The following is a 24,944-nucleotide window of genomic DNA, read 5'->3' on the forward strand; positions in this document are numbered from 1 at the left end:
CTTATTCCCCTTTAATTTTTGCACTCTCTTTTGTCCCTTTTGCCTTTATACAAAGAAACTATATATGCTCTCTGCCAATCCCTAGGTACCTTACCCCTCTTTCATACATTTATTAACCCTTCAGCTGTCCAAACGTAGATCTATGTTTTCGCTCATAGCTCTCCGACCTCGATTTTCTCCATAAGAAAGCATGTAAAAAATGGAGATCTACATTCAAAGTGCTCCGCAAGCAAACATAGATCTATGTTTGGACAGTTTAAGAGTTAAATAAAAGCACCCACCATTTCAAAACTATATCCCCACCTGCTTTTAACATTTCTGTCTTGAGCCCATCAATTCCAGCTGCTTTACCCCCCTTTCATTATACCCACAGCCTCATACACCTCCTCCACACTCACATCTGGCTCTTCCTCACATCTACAAGATCTTATACCTACCTGCCCAATGCACGAAATCACAACGTTTCTATCTTCATCAACTTTTAACAGTTCCTCAAAATATTCCCTCCAACTCTCCATCTAGTAACCCTCCTCTCCTGCTTTTAACTGTAAAATCCATTCTTTCTCTAGGCTTTTTCAACTTATTTATCTCACTAAAACATTTTCTTATTCTCAGCAAAATTCGTTGATAGCACCTCAACCACTCTCTCATTTGCTCTCCTTTTACATTCCTTCACCACTCTCTTCACCTCTCTTTCTCTTCATATGCTCCTCCCTCCTTATGTAACTTCTACTTTGTAAAATACTCTCATATGTTAACTTTTTCCTCTCTCTTACTACTTACTCTCTTTACCTCATCATTCCACCAACTGCTCTTCTTCCCTCCTGCACCCACTTTCCTGTAACCTGACACTTTTGCTGAATGCTAACACTAGCCCATCTTTCTTACAACAGTGGTTTATATCTTTCTCGAACTGCCTCCTCCTTTAACCCTTTCAGGGTCCAGAAGCCAAATTTCAAAGTGTGCACCAGGGTCCAAGAATTTTCAAAAAATAATTTTATTTTTCTTATGAAATGGTAGAGAATCTTTTTCTAAAGGTAATAAAACAAAAAGTACGAAATTTGATGGAAAATTGATAAAATTATGCTCTCGCGAATTTTGATGTGTCAGTGATATTTACGCATTGGCAATTTTGCCGACTTGACTCCCATTTTCAGCCAATTACATTATTCCAGTTGACGAAATTCTTAGCTATTTCACTAGTATTACTTCTATTCTATCGATTGAGCACAAGAAATTGCCAAGTCAACTGTTTCGATTATAAAATAAAGTGTGATGAAATGGTTTGAAAAAACGACAAGTTGAAGATTGAGACACTTATGCAGCATATGGGAATCTTTATTCAGGAAACGTTTCGCCACACAGTGGCTTCATCAGTCCAATACAAAGAGGAAGCGTAAGGAGAGGAGGAATATGAGGTAATCAGTCCCTCAGCCTGGAGTCGATGTGTTCAGTCCATCAATCTTGTAGAATGTACAGCACAGGGCCGTAGACGTGGCTTATATACTGTAGTGAGGTGAAGTGAAGCAGGCGGAGGCGGGGTCATAGTGGTACCATCCACTAGTCGAATTAGGTCTTCGTCCAAAGGTTGAACAAGTGTTGAAGAATTCTTTGTCACAAGATCCCATGATGCTGCAGTGTCTGACAGTTGTGATGAATGGTTTGAAAAACCGACAAGTTGAAGATTGAGACACTTATGCAGCATATGGGAATCTTTATTCAGGAAACGTTTCGCCACACAGTGGCTTCATCAGTCCAATACAAAGAGGAAGGCGTAAGGAGAGGAGGAGTATGAGGTAATCAGTCCCTCAGCCTGGAGTCGATGTGTTCAGTCCATCAATCTTGTAGAATGTACAGCATAGGGCCGTAGACGTGGCTTATATACTGTAGTGAGGTGAAGTGAAGCAGGCGGAGGTGGGGTCATAGTGGTACCATCCACTAGTCGAATTAGGTCTTCGTCCAAAGGTTGAACAAGTGTTGAAGAATTCTTTGTCACAAGATCCCATGATGCTGCAGTGTCTGACAGTTGTGATGAATGGTTTGAAAAACCGACAAGTTGAAGATTGAGACACTTATGCAGCATATGGGAATCTTTTTTCAGGAAACGTTTCGCCACACAGTGGCTTCATCAGTCCAATACAAAGAGGAAGGCGTAAGGAGAGGAGGAGTATGAGGTAATCAGTCCCTCAGCCTGGAGTCGATGTGTTCAGTCCATCAATCTTGTAGAATGTACAGCATAGGGCCGTAGATGTGGCTTATATACTGTAGTGAGGTGAAGTGAAGCAGGCGGACTGAACACATCGACTCCAGGCTGAGGGACTGATTACCTCATACTCCTCCTCTCCTTACGCCTTCCTCTTTGTATTGGACTGATGAAGACACTGTGTGGCGAAACGTTTCCTGAATAAAGATTCCCATATGCTGCATAAGTGTCTTAATCTTCAACAAAATAAAGTGATTGGAAATTGGTAATTTGGCCAATTTAATGTGAAGTTCAAAATATTCCAATTTCAAAACTGGGTCCAAAATAAACAATGTAGACATTCCTGGCACTAAACTAACATTTCCTCTGTTCATCGGTTACATTTTCTGGCTTTACAAAAGAATTCCATTTTGATTTTTTATTCACATAATGAACTTTTATTCAAGCAAAAAAAATAGAAGATTTACTGTTATGCAATATTGTAATAATTGTATAAATAATATCACCACATTGGTGAACATATATTAAATCCACCAGCTAGCGTGTATTAGATGTGTGAGGTCATTTGTTTACTCTTGAACATCGGCAAAAATTTAACATCTCCGCTACTTTGAGCTCAGTTTCAAGCCATTTTCATTACTAAAACCAATCATCTCTATTTCTGTAATACATCTTCCATTCTATCAAATGAGACCAAGTAATAGCACACACAACTATAAAACACATACGAAAAAATACTGCAAAGTCGCTGTTTTAATCGAAAATTAGTCTCAGTTTTTTCTCTCATTATGCACTGTGCTGCAGGATTTGTTTTATGTGGTGCACACATACCATATAGATGTATTATCTTATATCTAGGCCCAAATTCAAAGCGAGTGTGAAAGTAGGTGTTCAAGAATTATGAGAGGTTGGTTAACAAGTGAACTGTGGGGCATCATGTAGTGAGAGTGAAAAAGCTAATAAGTAAAGGGAGAAAAGAAAAAATATATAAATAGGGAAGGTGGCAGGAGTAGGCCTTCTTGAAGCAGTGATGTCATAACAGGTTGTGTGCCATTATAAATAAAAAGTGTAGCTCACTGAATGTGAAGTGTATTCTACCAAAAGTGAAAAGTGAAATCACTTGAGGAACGAGGGATGTATGAGCATAAATGGTTATAACTATCACGGGTGAAGGATTTTCAAAATAGTGTTACAAGGCCTACATGTACGACAACAACATCTGCAACTGGCAACTTGTCATCGCCCCGCTGCCACACCGCAAGTCCTTCTCACTTATTGTGGTTGCATGTTGTCAGATTCTGGTCTCTGCACACTCTCAGATACTGGTCACTCACTCCTGCAAGCTATTACTGGAATTAGAGTAGAAACAGCGTAGATAAGGTGGAGATAGGTTTGATGAGGGCATGAGGAGAGGGAGATGGGTAGCTAGTGAGGGGTAACCATCAGACACACACACACACACACACACACACACACACACACACACACACACACACACACACACACACACACACACACACACACACACACACACACACACGTAGACACTTGTAGAAGTTGAGAGAGGCTAAGTTTTAGAATTACTAGTATTACTATTGGTATTTTGTTAGTAGTATGGATAAGTGTTAGACTTACTATTGGTATTTTATTAGTAGTATGGATACTTAGAAGTGAGGAGCATTATTTCTGGGCACACACACACACACACACACACACACACACACACACACACACACACACACACACACACACACACACACACACACACACACACACACAGTATTCCTTCAGTCATAGAGTCGTCAGTAAGTGGAATAGCCTAGCAAGTGAAGTAGTGGAGGCAGGAACCATACATAGTTTTAAGAAGAGGGGTCCTGAAACATGGAGAGCCAAGATGATGGATGTGGTATTGGAGAACCTCATGCATCAACATGTTAAGGATACTACCAGAGAGAGTAGGGAGGATGAACCAGCAAGACTGGACCTTGTGTTCACCCTGAGCAGTACAGACATTGAAGACATCACATATGAGAGGTCCCTAGGAGCTAGCGACCACGTGGTTCTGTGCTTTGAATACATAGTAGAGTTACAAGTGGAGAGGGTAACAGGAGTTGAATGGGAAAAGCCAGACTATAAATGGGGGGACTCCATAGGTTTGAGGAACTTCCTGCAAGAGGTTCAGTGGCACAGAGAACTGGTAGAAAAGTTGGTAAATGAAATGATGGAATACATAACAAAATGTAAGGAGGCAGAGGAAAGGTTTGTTCCCAAGGGCAACAGAAATAATGGGAAGACCAGAACGAGCCCCTGGTTTACCCGGTGGTGTAAGGAGGCAAAAACCAAGTGCAACAGAGAATGGAAAAAGTACAGAAGGCGAAGAACACATGAAAATAAGGAGATTAGTTGAAGAGCCAGGAATGAGTATGGACAGGTAAGGAGGGAGGCCCAGCAACAGTATGAAAATAACATAGCATCAAAAGTCAAGTCTGACCCGAAACTGCTGTACAGCCACATCAGGAGGAAGACAACAATCAAAGACCAGGTGATCAGGCTGAGGAAAGAAGGTGGGGAACTCACAAGAAACGATCATGAGGTATGCAAGGAGCTCAACATGAGATTTAAGGAAGTATTTACAGTAGAGACAGGAATGGCTCTGAGAAGACAGCACAGAGGGGAACACCAACAGGGAACATACCAACAGATGCTGGATGACATACAAACAATGGAGGAGGAGGTGCAGAAGCTACTAAGTGACCTCGATACCTCAAACGCGAGGGGTCCGGACAACATCTCCCATGAGTCTTTAGAGAAGGAGCAGAGACACTGTGTGTGCCACTAACCACAATCTTCAATACATCCCTTGAAACTGGGCAACTACCTGAAGTATGGAAGACGGCAAATGTAGTCCCCATTTTTAAGAAAGGAGACAGAAACGAGGCACTAAACTACAGACCAGTGTCTCTGACATGTATAGTATGCAAAATCATGGAGAAGATTATCAAGAGGAGAGTGGTGGAGCACCTGTAACAAAACAAAATTATAAACAACAACCAGCACGAATTCATGGAAGGCAAATCCTGTATCACAAACCTTCTGGAGTTTTATGACAAGGTAACAGAAGTAAGAAACGAGAGAGAGGGGTGGGTTGATTGCATTTTCCTGGACTGCAGGAAGGCCTTTGACACAGTTCCTCACAGGAGATTAGTGCAAAAGCTGGAGGATCAGGCACGTATAACAGGAAGGGCACTGCAGTGGATCAGAGAATACCTGACAGGGAGGCAACAACAGGTCATGGTACATGATGAGGTATCACAGTGGGCTCCTGTGACGAGCGGGGTCCCACAGGGGTCAGTCCTAGGACCAGTGCTATTTTTGATATATGTGAATGACATGGTGGAAGGGACAGACTCTGAAGTGCCCCTGTTCGCAGATGATGTGAAGCTAATGAGAAGGATTAAATCGGATAGGCTGGATAGGCTGGACACATGGTCCAGCAACTGTCTTTTTGATTTCAACCCTTCCAAGTGCAAAGTCATGAAGATTGGGGAAGGGCAAAGAAGACTGCAGACAGAGTATAGGCTAGGTGGACAAAGGCTGCAAACCCCACTCAAGGAGAAAGATCTTGGGGTGACCATAACACTGAGCACATCTCCGGAAGCACACATCTATCAGATAACTGCTGCAGCATATGGGCGCCTGGCAAACCTGAGAATAGCATTCCAATACCTTAGTAAGGAATCGTTCAAGACACTGTACACTGTATACGTAAGGCTCATACTGGAGTATGCAGCACCAGTTTGGAACCCACACCTGGTCAAGCACGTCAAGAAATTGGAGAAAGTACAAAGGTTTGCAACAAGGCTAGTTCTGGAGCTCAGGGGAATGTCCTACGAAGAAAGGTTGAGGGAAATCGGACTGACGACACTGGAGGACAGGAAGGTCAGGGGAGACGTGATAAAACATACAAAATAATGCGTGGAATAGACGAGGTGGACAGAGACAGGATGTTCCAGAGAGGGAACACAGAAACAAGGGGTCACAATTGGAAGCTGAAGACTCAGACGAGTCACAGGGATGTTAAGAATTACTTCTTCAGTCACAGAGTTGTCAGGAAGTGGAATAGCCTAGCAAGTGATGTAGTGGAGGCAGGAACCATACATAGCTTTAAGACGAGGCATGACAAAGCTCAGGAAGCAGAGAGAGAGAGGACCTAGTAGCAATCAGCGAAGAGGCGGGGCCAGGAGCTGAGTCTCGACCCCTGCAACCATAATTAGGTGAATTAGGTGAGGTGAGTACAGCTTATCAGAGTGAGCTGAGCTCATGGCATAGATCTACGGTTTGGACCCTCAACATAAAGCCGTTGATCTATGGCACGGAACCTGAAAGGGTTAATTTATAAACCTTCACTTCCCTCTTACTTGCTGATGCTATTCTCCTTGTATCTACCTTTTACTCTTGCTGTAGCTACAACTAAAAAATGATCTGATATATCTGTGGCCCCTCTATAAACATGCTCATAATGAAGTCTACCCATGAGTCTTTTTTATTTATTTATTATCATATTAACACATCAGCCATTTCCCACCAAGGCAGGGTGGCCTGAAAAAGAAAAATTTTCGTCATTCACTCCAGAGGTGCGCTTATACTACAGTTATAAAACTGCAACATACACACCCCTCCTTCAGCTGCAGGCACTCTACTGCCCATCTCCAGGACTCAAGTCCGGCATGCCGGCTTCCCTGAATCCCTTCACAAATGTTACCCTGCTCACACTGCAACAGCACGTCAAGTCCTAAAAGCTATTTGTCTCCATTTGCTCACACATGTTTGCTGGAAGTCCAAGCCCCTTGCATACAAAACCTCCTTTACCCCTTCCCTCCAATCTTTCCTAGGTCGACTCCTACCACGTCTTCCCTCCACTACAGATTTACACACTCTCGAAGTCATTCTGTTTCGTTCCATTCTCTCTACATGTCCAAACTACCTCAACAACCCCTCCTCAGCTCTCTGGATAATAGTTCTGGTAATCCTGCACCTCCTCCTAATTTCCAAATTATGGCTTCTATGCATTATATTCACACTACACATTGCCCTTAATCAGTCTTTTATCCACCAATACATAGCCCAACAAACTACTGTCATTACATCCTATATCATATCTCGTATATTTATCCTTTTTTTTTTTCTTAAAATATTTATTAGTAAGGAATCGTTCAAGACACTGTACACTGTATACAGTGTATACAGTGTATACAGTGCCACTCAAGAGGGAGAGGTTTTTTAGTGCCAGGAAGGAAAAAAAACTGGCAGGAAATGGCAGAAATCGTACACCAAATCCAGTCATTCCTGGAGTGGAACCACAGTCGATGGCCTCCACTCCAAACCAACAGATACAGATACTAATGCCGGAAAAAAAATCCCCCCCCAGTACCAACAATACCACCAGTCCGATAACATTCTTCTTTGCAAATATACAGGGTCTAAAGCCAGCAACAAACAACAAAATACCTTTCATCCGTGGACTGCTTGCAGAGGCAAAGGCAATGTTCGCGGCTTTCACTGAGACCCACATAAAGGATCACTTGGACAACGAAATATGGATCCCAGGTTACAACCTATACAGATGTGACAGAGTGAACAGGCAAAAGGGGGGGTTGGCCTGTACATTGCAGAGTCACTTGTTTGCACAGAACTGCTTAATGACTCAAATGATGTAGTGGAAGTTTTAGCAGTAAAGGTCGAGAACCAAAACCTAGTCATTGTGGTAGTCTACAAGCCTCCGGATACAACATCCCAGCAATTCCAGGAACAGCTGTTAAAAATTGACCACTGTCTGGAAAATCTTCCAGCTCCTGCACCCAACATCTTGCTCCTGGGGGATTTCAACTTAAGGCACCTAAAATGGAGGAATATAGCAAATAATATTGTTGCAGTAATAACACCAGGAGGCAGCTCTGATGAAAACTCACACTCACACGAGCTTTTAAATCTCTGCACAAAATTCAATTTAAACCAGCAAATAATAGAGCCTACTAGACTGGAGAATACACTAGACCTCATCTTCACTAACAATGATGATCTGATAAGAAATGTCACCATATCAAAAACAATATACTCAGATCACAACATAATTGAGGTTCAGACATGTATGCGTGGAGCCCCAGACCGACAAAATGAGACTAGTCACGAGGGAGCATTCACCAAATTCAACTTCAATAACAAAAACATAAAGTGGGACCAAGTAAACCAAGTCCTAACCGATATAAGCTGGGAAGATACACTAAGCAACACAGACCCCAACTTATGCCTAGAACAGATTAACTCGGTGGCACTCGATGTATGCACAAGGCTTATTCCTCTAAGAAAAAGGAGGAGTAGATATAAAATAGAAAGAGACAGGCGCTCCCTTTACAGGCGACGGAAAAGAATAACAGAGCGGCTAAAAGAGGTCAATATATCTGAAATGCGTAGGGAGACACTGGTCAGAGAAATAGCAAGCATCGAACTTAAGCTAAAAGAATCCTTTAGGAGTCAGGAATCGCGGGAAGAACTAAAAGCCATAAATGAAATCGAAAGAAACCCAAAGTATTTCTTCTCCTATGCCAAATCAAAATCGAGAACAACGTCCAGTATTGGGCCCCTACTTAAACAAGATGGGTCCTACACAGATGACAGCAAGGAAATGAGTGAGCTACTCAAGTCCCAATATGACTCAGTTTTTAGCAAGCCGCTAACCAGACTGAGAGTCAAAGATCAAAATGAATTTTTTATGAGAGAGCCACAAAATTTGATTAACACAAGCCTATCCGATGTTATCCTGACGCCAAATGACTTCGAACAGGCGATAAATGACATGCCCATGCACTCTGCCCCAGGGCCAGACTCATGGAACTCTGTGTTCATCAAGAACTGCAAGAAGCCCCTATCACGAGCCTTTTCCATCCTATGGAGAGGGAGCATGGACACGGGGGTCGTCCCTCAGTTACTAAAAACAACAGACATAGCCCCACTCCACAAAGGGGGCAGTAAAGCAATAGCAAAGAACTACAGACCAATAGCACTAACATCCCATATCATAAAAATCTTTGAAAGGGTCCTAAGAAGCAAGATCACCACCCATCTAGAAACCCATCAGTTACACAACCCAGGGCAACATGGGTTTAGAACAGGTCGCTCCTGTCTGTCTCAACTATTGGATCACTACGACAAGGTCCTAAATGCACTAGAAGACAAAAAGAATGCAGATGTAATATATACAGACTTTGCAAAAGCCTTCGACAAGTGTGACCATGGCGTAATAGCGCACAAAATGCGTGCTAAAGGAATAACAGGAAAAGTCGGTCGATGGATCTATAATTTCCTCACTAACAGAACACAGAGAGTAGTCGTCAACAGAGTAAAGTCCGAGGCAGCTACGGTGAAAAGCTCTGTTCCACAAGGCACAGTACTAGCTCCCATCTTGTTCCTCATCCTCATATCCGACATAGACAAGGATGTCAGCCACAGCACCGTGTCTTCCTTTGCAGATGACACCCGAATCTGCATGACAGTGTCTTCCATTGCAGACACTGCAAGGCTCCAGGCGGACATCAACCAAATCTTTCAGTGGGCTGCGGAAAACAATATGAAGTTCAACGATGAGAAATTTCAATTACTCAGATATGGTAAACATGAGGAAATTAAATCTTCATCAGAGTGCAAAACAAATTCTGGCCACAAAATAGAGCGAAACACCAACGTCAAAGACCTGGGAGTGATTATGTCGGAGGATCTCACCTTCAAGGACCATAACATTGTATCAATCGCATCTGCTAGAAAAATGACAGGATGGATAATGAGAACCTTCAAAACTAGGGAGGCCAAGCCCATGATGACACTCTTCAGGTCACTTGTTCTATCTAGGCTGGAATATTGCTGCACTCTAACAGCACCTTTCAAGGCAGGTGAAATTGCCGACCTAGAAAATGTACAGAGAACTTTCACGGCCCGCATAACGGAGATAAAACACCTCAATTACTGGGAGCGCTTGAGGTTTCTAAACCTGTATTCCCTGGAACGCAGGAGGGAGAGATACATGATTATATACACCTGGAAAATCCTAGAGGGACTAGTACCGAACTTGCACACGAAAATCACTCACTACGAAAGCAAAAGACTTGGCAGACGATGCACCATCCCCCCAGTGAAAAGCAGGGGTGTCACTAGCACGTTAAGAGACCATACAATAAGTGTCAGGGGACCGAGACTGTTCAACTGCCTCCCAGCATACATAAGGGGGATTACCAACAGACCCCTGGCAGTCTTCAAGCTGGCACTGGACAATCACCTAAAGTCAGTTCCTGATCAGCCGGGCTGTGGCTCGTACGTTGGTTTGCGTGCAGCCAGCAGCAACAGCCTGGTTGATCAGGGGCTGATCCACCAGGAGGCCTGGTCACAGACCGGGCCGTGGGGGCCTTGACCCCCGAAACTCTCTCCAGGTAAACTCCAGGTAATACCAAGCCTCTTTCTATACAAAATTCAGTCAAAGTCCCCCCATTATAATTTACCCCTGGCACCTGTTTTACCTACCACACCCATATAACAGTTTCTCCCATTTTAGAATTCAGGTCCCCTACCACAATTACTCTCACACTTGGTTCAAAACTGTTTTTCAAGGTTTTGCACCTTGAAAAACAGAGCACTATCAATATATGGAATAAAATCGGCAGGACTTGGAAGAGTGGAGGAATGCAGTGGCCATGGACAAATCTGGATGTGACCAAAAGGACAAGGAACTGTGTTACCACTGAACTCAAACACAGAGCCTAGTGGAAAAATGGCATCCTAACATTACTGTTGTGAATAGGAGCATCAACCTGTTCAATGATAATAATGGTTGACTACTTTAGAAAAATCTGAAAAGTCATCAAAAGCACACAACACTGGACAGCTTTAGCAAAGAAAGAAAATCAAATGCTAGCGAGTCCCCATCATCAAGTGCTACTGCCCAGAGACAGAAAAGAGAAAAAACACCAGACGGGCAGGTACCTAATGTTTTTATGGAAGATGACACCCTTTCCAAACAATAACATCTCTCCACCTTCCTCTTAGGCCATCAGCACTTCTCAGTAAAGGTAAAGGGAAGTTAAATTTTCATTTATGTACTTCATGAATTTATTGTTTTTATAAATTTCATGTATGATTTTATGCATGCCAATATTATTATACAGGTTTAAATAAATATTTTTCACTTAAAATGTTTTATAATTAGTTACTTTTGAGGGTGTGGAATGAATTAATCCAATTTGCATTATTTCTAATGGGAAAAATTGATTCAATATTCGTACAACTCACTATTTGAACAGCCTCCTGGAATGGATTAAGTTCAAATATTGAGGTACCACTGTATTAGTATGTCCACAGGATCTATATCTGTGACATACTAGTTAGCATAATTCATAGCATTTTCAAATTTGCTGTGAGAAGCAAACAGATACAGAGGTACATAGTGGGTCCAGGGACTGGGCCCCAAAGTTTCAATAGCTGAACAAGGTACAAAGGTAATGAAGTCACAAGCTACAAAGGTAATGAATCATGTAAGTAAATTTACTTACTTACGTTTGAACATGGTTACAATCATGAACAAATTATAAAGTAATGAGCAATTCACACCTCCACACCCAGTCACAACTGTACATGTAATGAGTTATTGGTCCAAATATTAATTGTTGGGTCTCACACACACTCACACACACAAATAGGCGAGTACACACACACGAGCATACATACACAGGGGGCAGGGCGAGATGTATGGACAAGCCTCCTTAACCCGTTGCCTCTGTTCACTTAGCAGTAAATAGGTACCTGGGTGTTAGTCGACTGTTGTGGGTCGCATCTTGGGGAATGGTCAATGCTACAACATCCGGGAGACTCGAACTCCCTCAAATGACCTAATTGCTCTCACTCAGTGAGAACCAGTGAAGTAAACAGAAATCAGTAACAGTGTCACAAGGCACACAGACAAAACTGCCGCAAGGTGATGAAGAGGTGCCAAAAGGCACATGTGAAGAGGCCTAAAAGCCTATACTACTAGGCGAGTACACACACAAGCACATTCACTCACACATATATGAGTACACAAATACACATGCAAACACACACACAAGCATGTGCATGCACACACACACACACACATCAGACTGACGACACTGGAGGACAGAAGGGTCAGGGGAGACATGATAACAACATACAAGATACTGCGGGGAATAGACAAGGTGGACAGAGACAGGATGTTCCAGAGAGGGGACACAGAAACAAGGGGTCACAACTGGACGCTGAAGACTCAGACGAGTCACAGGGACGTTAGGAAGTATTTCTTCAGTCATAGAGTCGTCAGGAAGTGGAATAGCCTAGCAAGTGAAGTAGTGGAGGCAGGAACCATACATAGTTTTAAGAAGAGGTACGACAAAGCTCAGGAAGCAGAGAGGGAGAGGACCTAGTGGCGATCAGTGAAGAGGCAGGGCCAGGAGCTGAGTCTCGACCCCTGCAACCACAATTAAGTGAATTAGGTGAGTACACACACACACACACACACACACACACACACACACACACACACACACACACACACACACACACACACACACACACACACACACACACACACACACAACACAACACAACACAACACACACACACACACACACACACACACACACACACACACACACCCACACACCCACACACCCACACACCCACACACCCACACACCCACACACCCACACACCCACACACCCACACACCCACACACCCACACACCCACCCAAGGGTAACAGGAATAATGATAAAGCCAGGATGAGCCCATGGTTCACCCAAAGGTGCAGGGAGGCCAAAACCAAGTGTGCTAGGGAATGGAAGAAGTATAGAAGGCAAAGGATCCAGGAGAATAAGGAGAGAAGTTGTAGAGCCAGAAATGAATATGCACAGGTAAGAAGGGAGGCCCAACAACAATATGAAAATGACAAAGCAGCGAAAGCCAAATCTGAGCCGAAGTTGTTGTACAGCCACATCAGGAGGAAAACAACAGTCAAGGACCAGGTAATCAGGCTAAGGAAGGAAGGAAGGAGAAGAGATCACAAGGCACGACCGCGAAGTATGTGAGGAACTCAAGATGAGATTCAAAGAAGTGTTCACAGAGGAGACAGAAGGGACTCCAGAAAGATGGAGAGGTGGGGTACACCACTAAGTGTTGGACACAGTATACATACAACTGAGGAAGAAATGAAGAGGCTGCTGAGTGAGCTAGATACCTCAAAGGCAATGGGGCTGGATAACATCTCTCCATGGGTCCTGAGAGAGGGTGCAGAGGCACTATGTGTACCCCTAACAGCAGTATTCAACACAGCTATCGAAACAGGGAGATTACCTGAGGTATGGAAGACAGCAAATGTAGTCCCAATTTTTAAAGAAGGAGACAGACAAAAAGCACTAAACTATAGACCAGTGTTGCTGACATGTATAGTATGCAGTCATGGAGAAGATTATTAGGAGAAGAGTGGTGGAACACTTAGAAAGAAATGAGCTTATCAACAACAGCCATCACGGTTTAACCCTTTGACTGTTTTCGACGTATAAATAGTACGTCTTACGAGCCAATGTTTCTGACGTATATATACTCAATAATTCTAGCGGCTTCAAATCAAGCGGGAGAAAGCTGGTAGGCCCACATGTGAGAGAATGGGTCTGTGTGGTCAGTGTGCAACACATAAAAAAAATCCTGCAGCACACATTGCGTAATGAGAAAAAAAAAACTCTTGATCGTTTTTTTGGAATAAAACGCCGACTTTGAGGTGTATTTTCGTATAGTATTTATCGTTGTATTCGCGTTTTCATGGTCTTAGGTGATAAAATGGAAAACATATTACAGAAATAGAGATGATTTTCATTACTTTGACGATGAAAACGACCTTGAAACTGAACTCAAAGTAGCGGAAATGTTCGATTTTTACCAATGTTCAAGAGTAAGCAAATCACACCACACGTCCAATACACGTCAACTGGGGAGTCTAATATTCTTTCACTAGTGCACTGATATTATTTATACCATTTTTACAATAATGCAGTAGTCTGCATAACAGTAAATTTTGTATTTTTTTGTATGAATAAAAAATCAAAATAGAAAGCAATAATAATATAAGATGGGCCTAGAGATGTGACTAATGAACAGAGCATATGTTATTTTAGTGCCACGAATGTCTACCTTGTTTATTCTGGACCCTATTTTGAAATTGGCATCTTTTTTAGTTTGCATGAAATTGGCCAAATTGCCAATTTCTGACCACCATACTGGGTAGTCCAATTAGTAAATGGGAGGTTTCTTGTACTCAGCTGATAGATAAAATGGAGTTCTAAAGAAATAGCTATGAGTTTGGTCAACTGGAACAATGGAATTGGCTGAAAATAGGGCTCAAAGTCAGCGAAATCGCCGATACGCATATGTCGCCGAGACAGCTAACTTCACGGGAGCATAATTCCATGAGTTTTCGACCAAATTTCGAACTTTTGGTGTCATTACCATCGGGAAAAGATTCTCTATCATTTCATAAGAAAAAATAATTTTTTTTTTTCAAAAACTGAGCGACATAGAATGACAGTTTCAGAGAGGGGCCTGAAACAGTCAAAGGGTTAAGGGACGGGAAATCCTGTGTGACAAACCTACTGGAGTTCTATGACAGGGGGACAGCAGTAAGACAAGAGAGAGAGGGGTGGGTAGATTACATTTTCTTGGACTGTAAGAAAGCGTTTGACACAGTTTCACACAGGAGATTTGCGCAAAAACTGGAGGACCAGGCAGGGATAACAGGGAAAGCACTACAATGGATCAAGGAATACCTGTCAGGAAGTTTGCAGTGAGTCATGGTACGCAGTGAGGTGTCAGAGTGAGTGCCTGTGATGAGTGGGGTTCCACAGGGGTCAGTCCTAGAACCAGTGCTGTTTCTGGTATTTGTGAATGACATGACAGAAGGAATAGACTCTGAAGTGTCCCTGTTTGCAGATGATGTGAAGTTGAAGAGAAGAATTCAATCGGACGAGGACCAGGCAGAACTACAAAGGAATCTGGACAGGCTGCAGACCTGGTCCAGCAATTGACTTTTGGGGTTCAATCCCACCAAGTGCAAAGTCATGAAGATTGGGGAAGGGCAAAGAAGACCGCAGACGGAGTACAGTCTAGGGGGGCCAGAGACTACAAACCTCACTCAAAGAAAAAGATCTTGGGGTGAGTATAACACCAGACACATCTCCTGAGGCGCACATCAACCAAATAACTGCTGCAGCATACGGGCACCTAGCAAACCTAGGAACAGCATTCCGCCATCTTAATAAGGAATCGTTCAGGACCCTATACACTGTGTACATTAGGCCCATATTGGAGTATGCAGCACCAGTTTGGAACCCACATCTAGCCAAGCACGTAAAGAAACTAGAAAAAGTGCAAAGGTTTGCAACAAGACTAGTCCCAGAGCTGAGGGGTATGTCCTACGAGAAGAGGTTGAGGGAAATCGACCTGACGACACTGGAGGAGGAGATGGGGGGGACATGATAATAACATATAAAATACTGAGAGGAATTGACAAAGTGGACAGAGACAGAATGTTCCAAAGATGAGGCTCAGCAACAAGGGGAAACAGTTGGAAGTTGAAGACATAGATGAATCACAGGGATGTTAGGAAGTATTTCTTCAGTCACAGAAGAGTCAGGAAGTGGAATAGTTTGGAAAGCAATGTAGTGGAGGCAGGATCCATTCATAGCTTTAAGCAGAGGTATGATAAAGCTCATGGTGCAGGAAGTGTGACCCAGCAGCGGCCAGTGAAGAGGCAGGGCCAGGAGCTATGACTCGACCCCTGCAATGACAACTAGGTGATTACACACACACACGGCGATGGGGCCGGATAACATCTCTCCATGGGTCCTGAGAGAGGGAGCAGAGGCGATATGTGTACCCCTAACACCAATATTCAACACATTTATCGAAACAGGGAGATTACCTGAGGTATGGAAGACAGCAAATGTAGTCCCAATTTTTAAAGGAGACAAACAAGAAGCACTAAACTATAGACCAGTATCACTGACGTGTATAGTATGCAAAGTCATGGAGAAGATTATCAGGAGTAGAGTGATGGAGCATCTGGAATGGAACAAAATTATAAAAGACAACCAGCATGGATTCATGGAAGGCAAATCCTGTGTCACACACCTCCTGGAGTTTTATGACAAGGTAACAGAAGTATGACACGAGAGGGAGGGGTGGGTTGACTGCATTTTCTTGGACTGTAAGAAGGCCTTTGACACAGTTTCCCACAAGAGATTAGTGCAGAAGCTAGAGGATCAGGCACATATAACAGGAAGGGCACTGCAATGGATCAGATAATACCTGACAGTGAGGCAACAGTGGGTCATGGTACGAGATGAGGTATCACAATGGATGCCTGTGATGAGCGGGAATACAGTGGACCCTCGGTTATCGGCCATTCCGCTTATCAGCCAACTCAGTTATTGGCCGGTTTTTCAGCTTCTGGTTATCAGCAGTTAGTATTTCACTTATTGGCCGTATGGGACACGTCAACCCACCGCCGCCAGCCACTCGTGCATCAGTCTGGCTGTGTCTCTGGGCGAGTGAAGCTTCTACTCATTCATCCAAACATTTTGCCATAACTGTTTTTCGTGGTTATTGATTAAATGCAACTGCTCAATAAGTAACCATGGCCCCCAAGAAAGTTCCTAGTACAGTTCCTTGGGTAAAGAAAGTGAGAAACACGATGGAATTTAAGAATGAAGTTACTGAAAAATATGAGAGTGCTGTGTGGGCTGGAACTTGCCAGGATGTATGGGAAAACAAATCAACAATCACTTCTATCCTGGCAAAGAAAGTAGAAATCAAGGAAGCTAATGTTGTGAAAGGAGTAAATGTGCTAATGAAACAAAGGTCACCAATAATGGAAGATATGGAGAAGTTACTGTTGTTGTGGATCACAGAAAAACAATTAGTTGGAGACAGTGGTATGGAGTCGATTATTTGTGAGAAGGCAAGGCAGTTGCATGCAGGTCTTGTAAAGAAAATGCCTAGAACAAGTCTTCAATAAAGGTATGTAATAGTGATTTAACTGTTCACGTATTTATTTTATTTAGTTCTCGTTGTTTTTCTATGTAAAACTATAATTAATCTTTACAAAAAAAAAATTTTTGTGAATATTTTTGGGTGTCTGGAATGGATTAATTGTACAGTGGACCCCTGACTTACGATGTCCTCAACCTACGTTAAAACCGACTTACGATACTTGTCAGCATAAAAATTTGACCCCAAAATATGTTGAAAACTCGACTTACATCATTCATCCCGTACGTGGCATCCACACGTCTGTCTGGCCTGAGCACCTCATCTGAGCTAGTGTGACATTGTTTACAAGCCGGGGCGGACGGTTGCACGCATACATTCGATAAATTTTGTATTATTCCAGTGTTTTTAGTGCTTGTAACTGTTAAATAAGCCACCATGGGCCCAAAGAAAGCTTCTAGTGCCAATCCTGTGGTAAAAAGGGTGAGAAATACTATCAAAATACTATCGTACCATGGTCAGCTGCTGCTGCTGCACCACGGTTAGCTGTACTACTCGAAGATGTGGAGAGACTGTTATTGGTGTGGCTTATCGAGAATACCGAGAAACAATTAACCCCAGAGGGTTTGCCACCCAGGATAACTCAAGAAAGTCAGTGTGTCACTGAGGACTGTTACTTATTTCCATTGGGGTCCTTAACCCTTTCAGGGTCCGTCCCATAGATCTACGGCTTTACGTTCAGGGTCCAAACCGTAGATCTACGTCATGAGCTCAGCTCACTCTGATAAACTGTGAGTGGTACATTTGGGCCTAGATATGAGAGAATACATCTGTGTGGTATGTGTGCACCACATAAAACAAATCATGCAGCACACTGTGTATAATGAGAGAAAAAAAAACAAGACCATGATTTTCGATTAAAACAGCAACTTTGCAGTGTTTTTTCGTGTTTTTTATAGTTGTATTTGCGATTTCTTGGTCTCATTTGATAGAATGGAAGACATATTACAGGAATAGAGATGATTTTGACTGGTTTTAGCACTGGAAATGGCTTGAAACTGAGCTCAAAGTAGCGGAAATGTTAAATTTTTGCCGATGTTCGAGAGTAAACAAACGACCTCACACGTCTAATACACGCCAGCTGGTGGGTCTAATATAAATTCACAAATGTGGTGATGATATTTATGCAATTATTACAATATTGCATAACAGTAAATCTTCTATTTTTTGGTGTGAATAAAAATTTATTATGTGAATAAAAAATCAAAATGGAATTCTTTTGTAAAGCCTCAAAATGTAACTAATGAACAGAGGAAATGTTAGTTTAGTGCCAGGAATACCTATATTGTTTATTCTGGACTCTATTTTGAAATTGGAATATTTTGAACTTTGTGTTAAATTGGCCAAATTACCAATTTCCGATCACTTTATTTTGTAGTTGAAACAGTTGACTTGGGGATTTCTTGTGCTCACTCGATAGAATGGAAGTAATACTAGTGAAATAGCTAAGAATGTGGTCGATTGGAATAATGTAATTGGCCTAAAATGGGAGTCAAAGTCGGCAAAATCGGCAAAATCGCCGATTCGTAAATATCACTGACACATCAAAATTCGCAAGAGCATAATTTCGTCAATTTTCCATCAAATTTCATACTTTTTGTTTTATTACCTTCACAAAAAGATTCTCTACCATTTCATAAGAAAAAATAAATTTTTTTTTTTTTTTAATTCTTGGACACTGGGGCACCGCTTCAGATTTTGGCCTTGGACCCTGAAGGGGTTAATCTTGTCCCCCAGGATGCAACCCACACCAGTCGACTAACACCCAGGTGAACAGGAAAAAATGCCTGTAACTAGTGCTCATATTGGTGAATTTAAGGCCAGCAAAGGTTGGTTTGAGAGTTTTATGAATCGTAGTGGCATACACAGTGTGTTACACAGTGTGTTATTTACACAGTGTGATAAGGCCTGTTCTGGATGAAAATGCCAAACAGGACCTACATTACTCAGGAGGAAAAGGCACTCCCAGGACACACTGTCTCATCACTACATCTTCAGTAAAGGTAAGTGTCATTTATTCTTCATTTAGTACACTAGCACATACACAATATATATTGTGCATGTATCCTTCTTTTTGTGTTTAGGAAAATGTATATTTCATGTGGTAAAATTTTTTTTTTTTTCATACTTTTGGGTGTCTTGAACGGATTAATTTGATTTCCATTATTTCTTATGGGGAAAATTAATTCGACTTACGATAATTTCGTCTTACGATGTGCTCTCAGGAACAGATTAATAACCTAAGTCAGGGGTCCACTGTATTTACATTAATTTTTAAGGGAAATATTATTTCGTTTTTTGGCCATTTCAGTTTTAGGCCGACCTTCTGGAATGGATTACAGCTGATAACTGAGGGTCCACTGTATGTGAATGATATGATGGAAGGGATAGACTCAGAGGTGTCCCTGTTTGCAGATGATGTGAAGTTAATGAGAAGAATTAAATCAAATGAAGATCAGGCAGGACTCCAAAGAGACCTGGACAGGCTGGACATGTGGTCCAGAAACTGGCTACTCAAGTTTAACCCAGCCAAATGCAAAGTCACGAAGATCGGGGAAGGGCAAAGAAGGCCGCAGACAGAGTATAAGCTAGGTGGCCAAAGGCTGCAAACCTCACTCAAGGAGAAAGATCTTGGGGTGAGTATAATTCTGAGCACATCTCCGGAAGCACACATCAACCAGATAACTGCTGCAGCATATGAGCGCCTGGTAAATCTGAGAATAGTGTTCCGATACCTCAGTAAGGAATCATTCAAGACACTGTACACCGTGTACATCAGGCCCATACTAAAGTATGCAGCACCAGCTTGGAACCCACACCTGGTCAAGCACGTCAAGAAATTAGAGAAAGTGCAAAGGTTTGCAACAAGGCTAGTTCCAGAGCTAAGGGGACTGTCCTACGAAGAAAGGTTAAGGGAAATACGCCTGACGACACTGGAGGACAGGAGGGTTAGGGGAGACATGATAACGACGTATAAAATATTGCGAGGAATAGATAAGGTGGACAGAGACAGGGTGTTCCAGAGATGGGACAAAGGAACATCGGGTTACAATTGGAAGTTTAAAACTCAGATGAGTCAAAGGGATGTTAGGAAATATTTCTTCAGTCACAGAGTTGTCAGGAAGTCGAATAGCCTGGAAAGTGAGGTAGTGGAGGCAGGAGCCACACACAGTTTTAAGATGAGGTATGATAAAGCTCATGGAGCAGGGAGAGAGAGGACCTAGTAGCGGTCAGTGAAGATGTGAGGCCAGGAGCTGAGTCTCGACCCCTGCAACCACAAATAGGCGAGTACACACACACACACACGCATGGACGCACGCATATACAACAAGCCTAGTGTCTAATTGACATGTGCCTAGGACATAATGGTAACACACACACACAAGCATGCACGCATGTGCGCACGCGCACATACATGCACACACACGTGGTAATTCTTTATTTACAGAGAGCAAAGTCGGTATTTTTCCAGAATGGTCTGTAATATACCACTATGGATAAAATACTCTGACATATTTTGAACATTTCTGAGTGAGTTGTCTCTGAATTCATTTTAATTTTATCACACTCCAGTACATAATGACACAGGGTGTGACAATAGTCCATCTGGCAAAGTTTACATTTCATTTGGTCTACATCTGTTTTTGGTGATTTAACCTGCTGAAGATGCTGGTAACCCAGCTGGAGCCGGGCGGTAGTGACATCCAAGAGTCGGCTTATTTTGTTGGATGCACCATAGACATGTGACTCCTCCCGCACGATAGAATGATGATAAATGGACTGACTGGTGTCAGTCTCCCTAAGTCTTAAGTCAATAAAATTCAGATGACGTTCTTCTCGTATTATTGTTCTCAAACTGCTACCTGACAAGCCAAGATTGTAATTTTTCCCCTCTTTGAAAGCATACCACTTAGCAAACCCTGCCCCATACAGTGCATAATGGGAATATAGTTAAATTCTGGCCCTATGTTTGGGTCAAAATAACAACCCTGGGGCATTTTCTAGGGTAGTTTTCATGTTTTTATTGGTTGTTTTTATGCCAACTGATAGGATGAAAGACATCCTAGTGAAATGGACAAGTTTGGGTTCCATTTAAGACAGACAGTGGCCTGAAATAGAAGTCAAACTGGGGAAAAAATGATGGATTTTGGGGACCCTATGCCCCCTCATCTGTTTTAGCTTTTTACAATATCAGCTTTAATTATTGAGATTGCCTAAAACAAGACCAAGCATTCTTGGTCATGGTTTATTAGCTGAGAAATGGTAAAAAAAATTTTTAGTGTGAGGATGAACTCAAACTGGAAGGTAAGTTTTACACAGAAAAGACTTGGAGATGCAGTTAATAAATGAGAACAGTTGCATTAGTGGCTAAAATACCTAGAGTTTTTACTTTGGATTCTGTTTTTAAATGTGAAACTGTTGAAAAAAAATGTACAACTGCCCAAATGATTGAATTCTTAGTGCTTAATAAGGCATTTCTGATGATTGATTAGGCAGTTTCTTTCAAAATGGTCAAAAATTTGGTTAGGTTGAGCACTGAAATAGCTCTACACTAGGCTTCAAAAGGGCAAATGCTGTTGCAGAAAGTTCTCTTTGACTGTGAGCTTTAAAAATTTGTAATTCCGTAAGTATTGCATTAATTTTTTTTTGGGGGGGGAGGGGGGGTTTTTGTGCCATACCTTTAGAAAAACATTCTCTACCACTTTAGAATAATTTTTTTTTATTTTCCAAAAAATTCCAACACTTAAGAGGCACTTAGTTTAGTCAGGATGTCATCAAGGACTGTCTGTCTGATTTCCCGCAGCAACTGGTTAGAAAAATTATCAGTAGTATACCTAGGGAATACAGAAGTCATACTTTTTGGCACAAAAAGTGAACTGAAAATGGTAAATACTTTTAATGTACTGTGTAATGGGGAGCCCACCATTTCAGTACCTTCTGTGAAACATCTAGGAATACCCTTTGACACAAGCATGTCAGGAGAAATGATAGTGACCAATGTAGTAGAAACTGGCAAATGCCATATTAAAGTTTCTCTATAAATAGGTACAGTGTCTAATGAGGCTTGGAGGACCTTACGTCTTGATCTTATACAATGTCATGTAGATTATTCTTGTACTTCATGGTACTCTACTCCAACAAAAAGACTGAAAAACAGACTTCAAATTATCCGGAAAATGATGATAAGATTCATCCTGGGCCTGGGTTCATCAGAACAGGCCAGGATGAATTACACCTGGAATTGCTGAATGTTGAAGATAGGGCATTGCAGCTGAATCTAAAATCATATTTATAAAATTGCTCACGAAGTCCAGAATATCTCACTGCAAATTTTTTCAAGGTTAGGAATCAAAACCAGTATGGCACTAGGGAAAGTGAACACAATTTTGCAATATCCACAGTCAGTGGAAAGGCTTTAACCCTTTGACTGTTGCAAGACCCTTTCTGAAACTGTCATTCTATGTCACAAAATTTTTGGAAAAAAAAAATTATTTTTTCTTATGAAATGATAGAGAATCTTTTCCCGATGGTAATGACACCAAAAGTATGAAATTTGATTGAAAGCTCACAGAATTACACTCCCATGAAGTTAGCGGTCTCGGCGACATGTATGCATCGGCGATTTCGCCGACTTTGAGCCCTGTTTTTGGCCAATTCCGTTATTCCAGTTGACCAAACTCATAGCTATTTCTTTAGAACTCCACTTTTTCTATCAGTTGAGTACAAGAAACCGCCCATTTACCGATTTGAACTATCCAATAAAGTGGTCAGAAATTGGCAATTTGGTCAATTTCATGCAAATTAAAAAAGATGCCAATTTCAAAATAGGGTCCAGAATAAACAATGTAGACATTCTTGGCACTAAAATAACATATCCTCTGTTCATTAGTCACGTCTCTAGGCCTCTCTTATGTTACTATTGCTTTCTATTTTGATTTTTTATTCATACAAAAAATACAAAATTTAGTTATGCAGACTAATGCATTATTGTAAAAATGGTATAAATAATATCAGTGCACTAGTGAAAGAATATTAGACTCCCCAGTTGTGTATTGGACGTGTGGTGTGATTTGCTCACTCCTGAACATTGGTAAAAATCGAACATTTCCGTTACTTTAAGCTCAATTTCAAGGTCATTTTCATCGTGAAACTAATCAAAATCATCTCTATTTCTGTAATATATTTTCCATTTTATCACGTGAGACCATGAAAACGAGAATACAACGATAAATACTATACAAAAATACACCTCAAAGTCAGCGTTTTAATCCAAAAAAACGGTCAGTTTTTGTCTCATTATGCACTGCGTGCTGCAGGATTTTTTTTATGTGGTGCATACTGACCACACAGACTCATTGTCTCACATGAGGGCCTACCAGCTTTCTCCTGCTTGATCTGAAGCCGCTAGAATTTACGCGTATTAATATGTCCGAAACAGTGGCGTGTAAGACGTATATATACGACCAAAACAGTCAAAGGGTTAAACACCTTTCATTATACAGTGATAAATAAATAAATTTCCTGAACATTCCAAAGCCAGGCTTAGCATAAACTAGTTCAAGAAGGCTAAGATGTTCCTAATGAATGAAGCTACAGAAAGGGAGGACAGTGATATCCTGTTAAGTTAACATTTGTGACTCTATTAAGTGGATTTTCTCTGTTGAATGTTCATGTAAACTACTTAGTTTACTTGTTTCTATGTATCTCTTTATTGTAACTGATTTCATACAGTTGATTATTCTATTTGTATGGTAATTGACTGATTTTTACTGTATCTACTAGTTAGGCTGCTAATAGTAAGATATTACAGGGATGCAAAGGAAATAAGTCACTGACTTTTTTGGGGGGGTTATCCTCAGTAATTTACACGTTACCTCGTAAAGCAATTGTAATCACACAACACATGTTAACTGTACTTATATGTAATTGCATTTAAATTAACTTACTTGCATACTTACTCTTCCTCAGAATGCAAACCCCACCTGCTGCTTAACACCCAAGTATATGAGCAGAGGCAGCAGGTGTAAGAAAACACCCAATGTTTCCACCCATGCCCGAGATATTAAACCCCAGCCCTTCAGGGTACAAGTTGAGGCTACTACCGAGCCAGAAATTTAAAACGGCAGTCTTCAAAAATCTACTTAACCTAAATAAAAATTAATTGCTGTAATTATACAGTTCTGGGATGCTGCATAATGTGGTTATATCCAATTCTGATTAATACCAAGTATTTCTCATAGAGTTAACCTATGTGTAATTGTTACCTGGAGTGTACTTGGAGAGGGTTTCAGGGGTCAACGCCCCCACAGCCCGGTCTCTGACCAGGCCTCATGGTGGATCAGGGCCTGATCAATCAGGCTGTCACTGCTGGCTACATGCAACTGTTATATTTAACTTTTCTTTATTTTTTTGTTTGAAAGCTCATGTAATTCATTTTCATGCATTTAATTGCCCCTATTTAATTTTGTATCTCTTTTCATAGTATTTCATTTTCACATGACTGATTAACTCAGTTTATGTTCTTTTTACTGTTAATAATCATGCCTGATTTTTACTGTATCTAATGGTTAGGCTAATAGGTATTACACA

General features: G+C 41.6%; 1 protein-coding gene across 1 annotated transcript in view; it reads right to left on the bottom strand.

Moving 5' to 3' along the window:
- The window catches only part of LOC128689596 (transmembrane protein 231), an 86,252-nt gene that overhangs the window by 60,325 nt on the left and 983 nt on the right, over positions 1–24,944 (bottom strand). The gene's annotated exons all lie outside the window — the stretch shown is intronic.

The sequence above is a fragment of the Cherax quadricarinatus genome, chromosome 1 (assembly GCF_038502225.1).
Source record: "Cherax quadricarinatus isolate ZL_2023a chromosome 1, ASM3850222v1, whole genome shotgun sequence".
In the NCBI taxonomy this organism is placed as follows: domain Eukaryota; kingdom Metazoa; phylum Arthropoda; class Malacostraca; order Decapoda; family Parastacidae; genus Cherax; species Cherax quadricarinatus.